The 13553-nt window shown below is 38.0% G+C and overlaps 1 long non-coding RNA gene across 2 annotated transcripts in view; it reads left to right on the top strand.

Moving 5' to 3' along the window:
* The window catches only part of LOC136857215 (uncharacterized), a 59517-nt gene that overhangs the window by 30139 nt on the left and 15825 nt on the right, over positions 1-13553 (top strand). The window contains exons 2-3 of one of the 2 annotated variants that reach the window (XR_010858515.2): positions 5415-5605; positions 7420-7527. This is a non-coding gene — a long non-coding RNA (uncharacterized lncRNA). Of the gene's footprint in view, positions 1-5414; positions 5606-7400; positions 7528-13553 lie in introns of both variants that reach the window. The other variant, XR_010858516.2, reaches the window with a different exon arrangement.

Here is a 13553-nt window from a genome sequence, read left to right as displayed (position 1 = left end):
GTGCACTCAAAATTCAATTTACAACAGAAAATGCCGTAAATGCATTTTATTTATAACTAATGGTTCTCCAGAAAATTTGGCTTTTATGTATAATTGAAGGAGTTCCAGAGCACCTGCCAGCAGAGTGCTGTTCACCTGGGTATATGGCCAGCTCTTGCCAGTTCCTGTTAATTGGGACTGGACACTAGAGTACTGAAACCATTCAATACTATGTCACTAGACATGTCAGGAAGCCCAGCAAGATGTGTGCCATTTTCAGCATCAATTTTGCGATATTCGGTTGCAAATAGCATTTTATGCCCTGTCTGGGATACGAACGACGCTATGAGAGTCCGGAGGCAGGAGCCCTAATTACGCGTAAGTAGGGGGGGAGAGGGGGGAGGGGGGCAAGCTTTGAGTACAGCGTGACCTTGGTATTACCCTCTCTATAGTGCAAGAGAGCTAGCGATATGATGCTAGGCTTAAAATGCTGTCTGTGTCAGAAGGCGTGGTTAACTTACAGGGTTTCAACTTAAGAACTGTATATTACCATCACTTCCCTGCCTGTTTCCTGGATACCAACCCAAAGATTTTGTGGGCTCAATAATAATAATAATTCATATACATAAAAGGGATCAATGAACTCCGCATAATTTGCAGTATTTAATGATGTAAAAATGATTTACTTCTCAACGTGTTCTTAATGACTCCACTTACGACTGCATCACAGTGATAAGTACCAGATAGCCCGTGGGGGTTTTTTTTTAACGCAGAGTAGGGAGTCTCCATCACCCCACCCAGCACGCCTAAAAACCAAAGGACGCATTCGTAATTACCATTTAAGCCTGCGATCAGATTTGAATGAAAATAGTTCAGTAGATAGAGGTTATTAAGAGCAACAAATTGAGCTTCCATTCGACTCTGGAAGATAACTATTAGCGGAGCGAATATGTTATAATGGGAGGGGCGTTCCCTCTCCATAGTGAACACCACTATCAACTATATAAGGTGTCGCCCTGCACATTTGAGAATATTCTATGTCATGGCTTGTGTGGTTCACGTCATAATGCAGACTGTTTCTTTCTACAGTCATTGTGTGATACATCAAGTATGGGCAATCAGTACTCCTCTTGTGATAGAGTGAATACAAGATAATATTGTGATATTCTATACAGGCTAAATAAATGATTTTCACTTAGAGACCGGGTCGCGCTATCTGTAATCATCAGTGCATAGAACTAAAGATCATTGTACTACAGTTAGCCCATGTGCAGTTATCAGATTATAAACGCTATCAAATAAATGTAGTCATATTAGCCAGGAATGAATAAGTAAAGAGTGACGCTCAGTTGGGATAGACAAATTTTCAATTGTCTATCTGTAATGAACAGGGCACGAGTGGCGATCTTCAGGGAGATTAATTGCTACTTGTGGTAGTCAATCTTGAGCCTTATCGCATTTATATCGAAGTCAGATAAACAGTACTTCAAATAACTCGACTTACATTTGTGTTCACATGTGAGTGCCCCTTGAACCCAGTACCTACAGCTACGAGACTGCACCTATGTGCCAGTGGTATTCTTGAGTGGAAGGACAAAGTGGGGGATTTAGAAGACTTGGAGGGAATTATTTGGCACCTCGTGTGTAGAATTTTTCACCAATGATCTCTCTGTGATTAAAATTGTTTTGAATTTGGTAAAAATCCATTCTTATTTCTTAAATTAATGTATTCCTCTTACTATAGTGGCCTACTTTCACGATACTTGTTACATGCCCACTTTATTTTCACCGGACAGAACCATGACCTATATGCTCTCGAGCATAGCCATTGCTCTGAATGAAAGTAGAGGATGGGACTTCGATGCCCGGGTTTGATTCTCCGAAGTTTATCTATAAGATCTCCATCTGTGACATATTTGTGAAGCAGGATTTTATACTTACTACTCTGTCAGTGCCCAGGACAGGTACAGTATGAATGCTGCTGCTTACAAATTACGTCAACGAAGGCTACAACAGAAATATGTGAAAACGCACACTATGGGTCCGTCGACGACAGGTTCCTTAGTCTTTCATCCAAATACTCAGTCAGCCCAACCTATAGCAGTTACCACTCGAGAAGGCCCTTGGATAATTATGGTAATGATTCTTCAGTTTTATCATCCTCCTCCTTTCATCTATTAGTCCTATTGAAGAAATGTTATGGTCTATACAAAAGTTTCGCTTTTTCACGCCATCTCCTCTTGGGGCGTCCATGTGATCTCTTCCCACCGGGGCAGTAGTTTGATTGCTTTGGGGATCCTACTTCTGTCCATCCTGTTTAGATGTTCTAGCCAATTTCTGTGGTATTCATAGATGTATTCCAATATAGGTCTGCTTTCAAGGTCATTTTGGTTATCCTAAGAAGTAAATGGTGGCCTTAATAAGTTCTGAATATACCAAATGTTCTCAACTTCTGACAAGCCAATTAGTCTTGGCCATTCATTGTACAGTAAAAAGAAACAAAAACTGTTAATGTTTACAGAATACCTTCTCTAAGAGTGGTTTAACATTATTCAATTCTTAAAATATATCAAGATAAGTAATGTCAGTGGAAGTCGCAAGCACTTGTCTATTGGTAATACAACCTATGACAAAGTTCATGTCTATTGGTAATACAACCTATGACAAAGTTCAGTGAATGAAGTCAGAACGGTCGGTCCAGCAACAGTGGCGACACGTAACGCTGCACCTGCATAGCAGCAGGTTTTGATCACCTGCTCCCAACGTTGTCCAGTTGAGGATCGTGTGTGTGCCGTGTAAGACCTGTTTGATACATTGCGTGTTTAGTGCGTTGGTTCTGAACTGCGAACAGGAACATGAACGACCAAATGATCAATGTACAGTTTTAAGCTTGGCAAGACACCGAAAGAAAGGCATGCGATGCTGGTACGTTTATATGAAGATCAAGCACTGTCCTTGAAGTGTGTGTACGAGTGGTTCGCCAGTTTTCGAGGAGACCGGGAAAGTGTTTCTGACAACCCCCATAGCTGAAGACCGGCGACCGCTGTCAGTGACAAAAACATTGAGAAGGTGAGGACATTAATCACGAACGATCAGCAATTAACTGCGTGCATGATAGCGGATGAACTGCAGATTAACTGTGAATCCGTACGACAAATCGTTACCAAGAAGTTAGGGGGAAGAGGAAAACTTGTTCTCGTCTTGTGCCACATCACTTGACTGATGATCAGAAGCGGGCACATTTAGAGGCTTCACAGGATTTTGTTGAAACGGCAGATGCGACACCAAATTTCTTGAACTGTATCGTTGCTAAGGATCAAACCTGATGTTTCGGGTACGACCCAGAAATGAAATGGCAAAGCATGGAATGTTGTTCTCCGGGATCCCCTCGTCAGAAAAAGGTCAGAGCCGAAAAGTCGAGCATCAAAACGATGGTCATCACCTTTGTCGATAGTCAAGGTATTATCTGAGGGAACGACATTTTGAACACCATCCCAAAGGAAGCCTTCTTGCAAAGTTTCCAGGACATGTATCACCGATCTCAGCAGTGCATAGTTATGGGAGGGGGACTATTTCGAAGGACAGTAAGGTCACTGTCGTGCATTGTTTATCTATATCGATAGTACAGGACTATTCACCGAACTTTGTCACAGGTTGTATTTGGCCATTTGAGCTGGAGAAATAGAATTTATAGTAACAAAAAATGTGGAAACTTCTTGAAGACTGGTTGTAAAATATTAGTGGAAAAGTGAAATTTACATTCAAGAAAATCATTTGTAGAACTGAGAAATGACTTTACATTGATGCTAAAATATGTACTGAAGAACTTTCTTTAAAAAATTAAAATTGGATACTAAAGTTCTTACTGTGACTGGCACTGTGTGTCGAACTGCTGAAAATGATGAATCTTAGCGAAATACAACATGGATAAATTTGTGGCTAGCTAAAAGTTACTGGAAAGTCTTTCCATTTTATTGTGAACAAAATACGTTTTCCCCCTGTAACAAGTGGAATCTTTTAGCTTTGAATTTGTCAAATACTAAAAATTAAATAAAAAATTTTCTGAAGAACTACCTACATGTGTGAAATCCTTCGGAACATTTCTAAGAACACTTTCAATCTTTATTTTACTGCTCTTGATGTGTTTGCACAGCTTTTTAAGTGTTAGAACTTGAATAAACAGCCAGTCAGTATCTTAATTAAATATTGTATAAATCTTCTGCCTTCTCTAAAAGTTTTGTCGGTGACAGTACTGGTACATTCTTCATTGTTATAACCAAGCAAATTGAGAGAGTTAACCATGTAGTTCAGGTTGCACAGCTGTGAGTTTGCACTTGGGAGACCGAGGGTTTGAACCCCTCTGTTGGCTGTCCTGAAGATGGTTTTCCGCGGTTTCCCATTTTCACGCCAGGCAAATGCTGGTCACGGCTGCTTCCTTCCCACTCCTAGCCTTCCTATCTTATCTCCATTTTAAGACCTGTCCGTGTTGGTGCGATGTAAAGCAAAAAATTATATTTTGTTATAAGTCATATAAGTATGGAGAAGCATATTAACTTTAAAATATGCAATAGAGTAAATTAACAATTTCTCCTTTTCTTTGCTCAAATACAGATTTTTGGTGATGGAATGGGAAAGTAGCAGCCATGGCCAAGGTATACGCCTGATGAAAAAATGGGAAATCCCAGGGCTGCCACATGGTAGGGTTCAAAGCATCTTACAGCTACAATATTCATAATGGGAAACTTGCAGGTCTGGATGGAAAACCATGTTGTATTAAATGAGTTGACACTGAAAACAATGGCTTCCTCCTTAACACAAAGGATAGTGACAAATTTACCTTTAGGAAAGTCAAATGATCATAAATCTTCCAATAAATGAAACTCAAATTTATAACAATTAATTTGCATCTAACAAATTGTTTAGACACATCTGTGTGGAAGTTGGGAGTCAACAAGTATGGGGTTCAGTGCATTGAAATGAGAACTTACTCAGGGTGTATGAAACTACCACGAATTAAATCAACAGTTCTCTAGAGTATGATGCAATGAGGCCTCTTTGATAAGAGCCTTCTATGTATTGGTCACAGCCATCTATCAATACTTTACATCACAGCCTGCACAGTTAATAGGTAACATGTTCCACATTTTGTATGCTAATTTCATGACTCAAAATTTCAGATGATCCATAGCCATACAGCACATTAATTCAAAAAACAAAATAAAGAGAACTGTTGTATAAAATTGTCAGCTAGCTTGTTTGAAAGTGTGAAAATCTTGTTTAAATAATTCACAATCATTTGGTTTAATTATGGAAACAAAACGTCTTCCTGAACACAAAATTCACATTAAATGAGGGATATTTGCAATATCATAATCATTAGTCGTTTTACTCATTGTTGAGTAAACTCATAACTTTTATCATTTCTGTGTTTGCAGCCTTGACGAGATGCCTCCATCCAGAGTGGTTTTAAGCTTTCCTTAACATGACCTGAAGAGGTAGGCCAGAGATCTTCTTCATCTGATCCAACCATCTACTTGCTATTCTTCGAGGTCTACTGCCTTCAACTTTGCCTTACAAAATGGTCTTTTCCAAGTTCTCTTCTGAAAATGTGTCCAAGGAGCTGGAGGTAAGTTTCATGATGCTAAATTCATCCATAATGGCAACATTAGTTCTTCTTTCTGTCCAGGGTACATGTATTCTCAGCAAACACCACACCTCAAAGGCATCAATTAGATATTTGTCTCTAGCATTCACGGTCCAGGTCTCGCAGCCATTCAAAGGCTGAGAACATTAGTGATTCCACCAAGCGCACCTTTGTAGCTTTTGACATTGCCCAGTTCTGCCAGATCTTATTGGGTTTAACCATTGCACCACAATTAGAACTATGTCTTTTGATCTCTCTTTCACAGCTCTGATAATCATGAAATTTTAAAAACTTGGATTTTGGGATATTAAATCCAGTTTGTGTATTTTCCTTCATCAGGATTAGCTGTTACTCATGTCAGAGTGTGCAATTCTTACCTGTTTAACATTTCACTTTTCAGAAGGGTCCACATCTCAAAACCATACAGCAGGACAAGTAGATTCAGTGCATTTAAGGTGCAGATCTTGATCTCAAGGCTGTTATTCCAAAACCACCACTTGAGGGATACGAATGCTGATGCTGTATTTCTACACTCACTGTTGCTTCCTTCTCCCAAATCAGCAATCCTTGGTATTTAAACTGATGGACTTGTTCAATTGGCATGCCACAGAGGTGAACCTTAACATGTGTTCCATCATTAGGGTTTTGGTATTGCTTTCATTTATTTCATCCAAGGATGAAAATTCTTGATCAGCCATACTGGTAGGATCTTAAAGATATTCAAATTTCTTTGTTTTCAAGAGCTGATACTTTTGAAGCCAAGAGTTGAAAAATGAAATGCATTCTGAAATGTCACAAATGTTCTAGTGCACAGGACCCTCGCCAGGATTAACTTGATTTAAGAACTGGGAAAGATCCAGAGGAAAGCAGCAAGATTTATTCTGGGCGATTTCTGATAAAAGAGCAGCATTACAAAAATCTTCCCAACTTTCCGACCTGGGAATAAGGAAATAGAGCTTGACTAAGCCATATGTTGGGAACCGATAATTGAACCAAAAGAAATTCATACAGAATCCATTATGGGACTGTATTATCTAATCAAGACTAACAAAGACTGGTGCTAATTACATAGGGCAGTACAATAAGCCTCAAGGCTGCAGTACATCCGGAGCTTAGCTGACGGGCCCTTTGGAGAGGGGAAGCCACATGTTCTGAACAGTCAATGGAGAGATGGCTTTACACGATTTCAGTAGATGAATACGCATGAGTAGTTTTTAAAAATAGGAAAGATCAAATGAAAATAAAGCTGGAATTCAAGAGGACAAATTGGAACAAATGGTTGTTTATAAGAAGAGGAGTAAAGGATTGGAATAATTTATCAAGGGAGATGTTTGATCAATTTCAAACTTCTTAGAAATCATTAAAGAAAAGACTATGTAAAAAACTGTTACAGCTCCTGCCACATGGACGATAGCACTAAATGCAGATTAGTAGTAAATGATTGATAGCTATATGAAAACTTCAGGTTATTTTCTGCCTTGTTACCTTACCAAAGAGTTAACATTATTAATATAGCTATTTTGTGTTCCTTTTCTAGTTCCTTCTCTCTGTATGACTTGATTTGACACCTATTTGTTCCTTCCCACTCCTTGTACCTGAAGATTAGTGCACCAAGCACACATGGTTGGAATGTATATCAGAGTAAAACTCATTCTGAAGTAACTAATTATATACAAACATCATTCTGATACCAAAATCTGTTATTCATATAGACTAAATTGTATTCTGATGACTTTAAAGCAACATTTCATTTTATATTTGAATAATGTTTTTTAAGGCCCCTTCGACTGTTACAGATTTTAAGACACCAGGATGTCCAAATTTTGTCCTGCAACAAGTCAGAAGCAAACATGGACTAGACAGCCTTAAGTACCACCAACTTCGGGAACAAGACTTCCACTAAGGTTGGTGTTTTAAATTTCATGTAGCATTTATCAGCAAAATTCAAATACATTCTATATTTAACATCAGTGATTGTACACTGTTTGCTTCAATGAAATAAATGCCACGTGTGATTCAATTGTGCTGAAGTGTCCTTGATTATAATTTTATCTCAAGTTTTACGCAAAGAGTAAAGTGGGAAATAAATATTCCGAAGTTTCCATAATTTCAGTAGTAGTGCGGGGATGTATTATTGGGCCACTTCCATCTATGGCATTTATCATCAATCTTGTAAACTAAATTAAGAAGCGACTGCAGATTGTTTGCAGTTGATTGTATGATAAACAAAATAATGAGATGCTAACAGTAATAAGTTATTACAAGCTGATCTAAACATACTGCATAAGTAGGCACTTGATAACAAAATGAAAATTCACAAAAATGAAGTCTAAGGCAGCCTAATCTGTCATCTCTGATACAAAGTTTATGAAATTTTCACAGCATGCTGGACACTTCTAAATGATGCACGAATGACACTATGGCATAACACTTAGCCCATCCTCTATTAATGTGGGAGTTCTCACAGTTTTGCACCTAAGAAGCATCTGTACTCGACAAATGTGAAAGTAAGACTGAAGAATTTTGTTACTTGTGACAACTGTACCATATACTGATAATCCATCAATAGTGGAGGTACCAACCTTTGAAGTGGGCTGTCAGTAATCCAACTATTAACTCTCACCCCCTAAAAAAAAAATTGAGTCAAATTCAAAGCATGCATCTCCCCTCTTGATAATGACATCCCCTTTGCCTTCCAGATAGCCATCTAGTCTAATGTATAACCATGACGAACAGAATACCTAGTGTGATCACTCCGCTCTCTTAACATCGTTGTTTGTGGTCCCGCCGGAGTGTGGCGCTGCAGTCGCAATGAACCAGCTGAAACATGTGCGCAAAATTGTCGACGAAGGTAATAGCGTGCATGCATGAATTTATGGTAAGAATTTTAACGTCTATCAAGGGAATTTGTTTTGATATTTTCTGAAAGTCTGTATTGATATCTGTGCAGTGCTTCTGTGTGTGCAATCGACTAGTTTTCTATTATTTCGAGAACATCGTACTGTTTTGTTCTTGCTTGTAAATCGGGTGACAGAAGGAAGCCTGATGGTAGACTAATTGTTTAAGGCCAAAAGAAAACAATCTGTTTGTAAAATGGACAAGTTATTCCACGGAAAGATAAGCAATTGTCACCCAAAAGCAGAATATGCGACCTGTGTTTTTCGGCAGATTTAATTAACTGAAAAAGGTGGACTGTTTCATTGTGAATGGTAACAACATTTAACTTCCTCGTGTGAGGTGGAGATTTGCTGATAGTTTTATGTGAGACTGCAAAAGATCTAGAGAAATCGCTAAATGGCATTCTGGGTAAGGAGTTCAAGATGAAAATAAGTCAAAACAAAAGTAATGGAGTGTAGTCAATATTAGATTAGGAAATGAAGTTTTAAAGGAAGTAGATGAATATTGTTACATGGGTAGTAAAATAACTAATGATGGCAGAAGTAAGGACATAAGTGGTAGAGTAGCACAAGCAAAGAAGGCATTTCTTAAGGAAACAAATTCTCACCTTGAACATTGATATGGGAATTAGAAAGATGTATTTGAAGCCTTTTGTCCGGAACATGGGACTGTATGAAAGTGAAACATGGATGATAACTAGCTCAGAAAGAAAGAGAATACAAGCTTCTGAAATGTGGTGTTACGGAAGAATGCTGAAGGTGAGATGGATAGATCGAATCACGTATGAAGAGGTACTGAATCAAATTGGTGAGAAGATAGATTTGGCTAAATTTGACCAAAAGGAGTGATGGAATGATAGGACACATCTTAAGACACTCGGTATTTGTGCAGCTCGTTTTTGAGGTAAGTGTAGGCACTAAGAACGGTACAGGTAGACCCAAGGTATGGTTATGACAGATTAGAGCAGATGTAGGATGCAGCAATTGTGTAGAAATGAAAAGGTTAGCATAGGATAGGGTGGCATGGATGGCTGCATCAAACCAGTCTATGGACTGACTCAAACAACCCTCTCAACCTATGAAGTTTAAGTTTCCTTCTCCCCTTCTGGGTGATTCAATTTTTTTTTGTTAAGAAGTATGTATGAATGACATGAACAACCCAAAACCTAAACAGAAGAATACAATACCTGTTCTTCACAAATTTGGCAACACCTTTGTTCCATATCATTGTGTATGTGATATCAGATGAAAAAGAAATGCAATTTTCCCATGGAATAGCTAGGGAAGAAATTTACCTATTGAGAAAATTTCTTTACATGTTTCATCTGTACTCTCTAATGATAGAAGAGTTTTGTGGTCTATCTCATCATTAAAGAAACAAATACAGGATAAAGTTAACTGAATGTGAATCCATACTAACATCAGAGCCATCGAAAAAGGTGTTTTTGCAAAAGTTCACTTATTCTCTTTTTTTACTTTGGATGCCATGTCTAAAGCACAGATTTTAGGTTTCGCACAATCATATTTCTGCAACACTGTAGTCGGGGTACATTGCTCTAAAGAAATTTCCCGCACAGTCCAAAACATGAGATATGCTCTGAAAGAAAAGTGAACATCAACTTAGCATTTCTCACTGCAGTTTCATTACTATTTATGAAGGCATATCTTGATTCATCATATATGTTGTTTCTTTGATTCTGTGTGTCTTCTGCAATCAACTCGTCCAGTGTAAGCCACAGATAAATCGCACGAATATGTGGTTTTCAATGACACTTGAAGCAGCATAGTTGATATTTTTGTAATAGTGGCAGTGCTGTCTTCTAAGAAGTAGATGCACTCTGACAATTGCTCTGCTTCATTTTACAAAACCAATTGCTTCTTTTAGAATAATAGACTAGAATAATTAGAATTGTAACACACTAAAGTACCACCCACTTCTACACACACAAGGAGACACCTCCCGCACCAATGACGCACACCAGAGAAGAGCAGAGCACCTTCATTCACAATGAATTTCACAATGCTCATGATAGCAAAAGGAAGAGACAATCTAATAAGTATAGTTACCAACTTACAAGCAGTGAAAGGAGGGTTGAGCAGTATAGCTCAAAGGGATTAAACTCTTTTTTTTTTTTTTGTGGAAATTAATTTTTCAAGTAATGTTCCTTTCCCCTTTGACCACAATCTGTAATAGTCAGCACCTCTGCAATAGGTTCCGCTTTAATATCACAAAAGCTTAAAAAGGCTTTATTACCTGCGGTTGCAATAAAATAGCTTGTGGAGTGGCATTTATGATCTCTATCTCTTATGTTGTCCGAACCTCCCTCGACTGGAAGCTGTCCCTGTATGTTACTTCTTTCTGATTTAATCTTTTATGTGATCCACTTTTCTGCTGGTTGGTATAAACATACATGGTATGAACCAATTCTGCAGGGCAATGTTAACATGAGATGTTCCATCTTCATACTTGTGAAGTCAGAATATTTGCATTTTCTCATTCTGGTTGTAAAATCTATTCTAATGTTCACTGATACAACCAACTCAATGAACATACAAAGGATGGGTCAGTCGTGACTACATATACAGCATACTACCACACTGATACCACATTTTCTCATTCAGTATACTTTTGCTGTTTGGCCTAATTACACTTTGAGTTTTCCTGATATATAGATTGTGATGTAAAGCAAACTGGAAAAAAAAAAAAACCCTCACATACTGAAGAACAGATTATAAAGGGTTGTTTCCTGGTAGAGGTGAAAAAAGGAGAGGATGAATATACACTGGTAAACTATGAAAATATGGAATGTACACATTTCCCTTGCTGAATTGCAGATCAGGTGCAAAATAATGGATTTTGGATTATGAATTTATTTTGTGCATGGCATGAAGTCACGTACAACCATGAAAGAAATTGAAGCCAGTTTTGTATCATCAGCTAAAACTTAATGCTGAAGAGCTTCTCTTTTCACCAATTAGATGTAAATACATTACCTAAATAGTAGAAAAATATCTCTCAAATTGTACCAAAATACTGTATAGCAAACTGACTGGACAATAACAATCTAATGTTCTCTGTACAGTGTGCAGGCATTTTACTGGTAAATTGGTGCCAGCTGGCTGCTTACTCATCAATTTTGATGTTCTGTTTTACTCTAGGTCTACCAGATGGCAAAGTAAACCAAATCTCTTGGGGTCTATGGCTGAGATTTAATTAATTTTGTCAGGTAAGCATCACATGTTGCCAGAGATTTTTCACGTGCAGACATCATATGACATGGTGTCGAATGGACTTTTGTCTGCCCTTCAAAAGTCAAGACTACCTCTGCTAGGTTTGACCCTGCTATCTTGGGATCTGGAGGCCAACACATTACCACTTGATCCACAGATGGGAGGCTATCAAAATAACTGCTGTATACATAAAAAAATACAAATCTTATCAACTAATTCAACTTTTGCAAACTGCTCCATTGGCATAAGCTTTGTGTTCATGTATCACTTTCCAAAGGAACAACCCTTCGAACTCCTGAGCATTAACTTAAGATGCTCAAAATGACTAACTCTATGCACTTGCATAGATGTTCAACAAGAGAACATTGTACAGATCATAGTGTTTCCTCAGATACTGAAAAAGACGGCAGAAATATGCTGTTGCATCTCTTCTATGGTTGTGCTTCAAGACAAGTTTTCGATGAGTAAAAATAAGTCTAATGGTGTTAAGTCAGGAATGACCTGTATCTTGCATACTCACATGTGAAATGGGTGGGGCATCATGCTTGAGCCACACAATGTTCCCAGTCCCATGTCCCTGACAAGCCCTGGTAGTGTCTCAAAGAAAATGCATTGTGCTCTGTTTAATGTTTGTGGAAGAAAACATGGACCTGTGATATGGTCATAAGTGATACTACACCACACTCTCACATACTATGATGGTCAACCTGATGGAGGCAATAAAGAGCTTTCTTTATCAGACCACAAGTGCATGTTCTGTAAATTCACATTTCCATGATCTGTGAATGTACCTTCATCCATAAGAAGTCTGAAGGAATGAAGTATTGTTCTAAAACTGCTGTGGTGCAGAGCAATAGAATGAAATGTGGGTGTCAACCGTCTGTTCAGTTCAATAGTGACAAGGGGTATGGATGAAATTTGATGTCGTAAAACGCAGCGAACTCGAGCAGGACTCGTACCTGAACCACATGCAATCTACCGTAGACTCGCATGAATTGTTTGAACAGATTTTGTTTCCTTAATTAGCTGTAGTTGTTGTATGGTGTCTTTGTGGGTTTCCAGCTTGCTAAAAGATAATAATGCAGATGTTGGTGGCTGTACTAGGTTGTCAATCAGGGAATTGTTCTGTGTATAATTTATTCATAGTGTTTCTATGATGCTGTACAGCATGAACATGACCAGTTTCTGCTATTGTACATTACTGCATCTGCTACAAATAGCTATATTGTATAAGCACAGATAATCGACCACCATAAGAAAAATGAACAGCTTTGAGCAGTGCACTGTACTATGACTGCTTATGCACATGTTGCAGACAGTGTCCTCGCTGCCAATATTAATATATCTGAAAGAAAGATAGCAATATAAAACCAGTCTTCCAACCATAATTTTCTGCCTACTTTGTAATTTGACAAGGAAAATGTGTACCAGTATGTTCCACTTAAAAGTTCAACTATGTATTGAAAGGTTTTTCTTAGTTTATTTATTTTAAATTTTTGGCCAACATAGGACTACTTGTCAGCCCAATACTGTTTCATCCTTTCTGAACATAATTTTCTTTTGGCTTCTGGAATCACTTTTCTTAGTTTACTGGAGTATTTTTATCTTCTAAATTTGTGACCACCATATGTGGAAACAATCCTGTCTCAAAGTTAGGTGGAACACCCTTAGGCCTGGTTTCTTTAACTATGTTAAATTTTACTTCACAAATATTAAAAACTATTATTAATTTAACACTTCGGTTAAAAGTACCCTGCTTCACGAACACATTTCCAACATTTATTACAAAACAATTTAGACAA

The sequence above is a fragment of the Anabrus simplex genome, chromosome 1 (genome assembly GCF_040414725.1).
Source record: "Anabrus simplex isolate iqAnaSimp1 chromosome 1, ASM4041472v1, whole genome shotgun sequence".
Classification (NCBI taxonomy): domain Eukaryota; kingdom Metazoa; phylum Arthropoda; class Insecta; order Orthoptera; family Tettigoniidae; genus Anabrus; species Anabrus simplex.
Note: the sequence above shows the minus strand (reverse complement) of the source record. Positions and strands in the feature narration are given on the sequence as shown.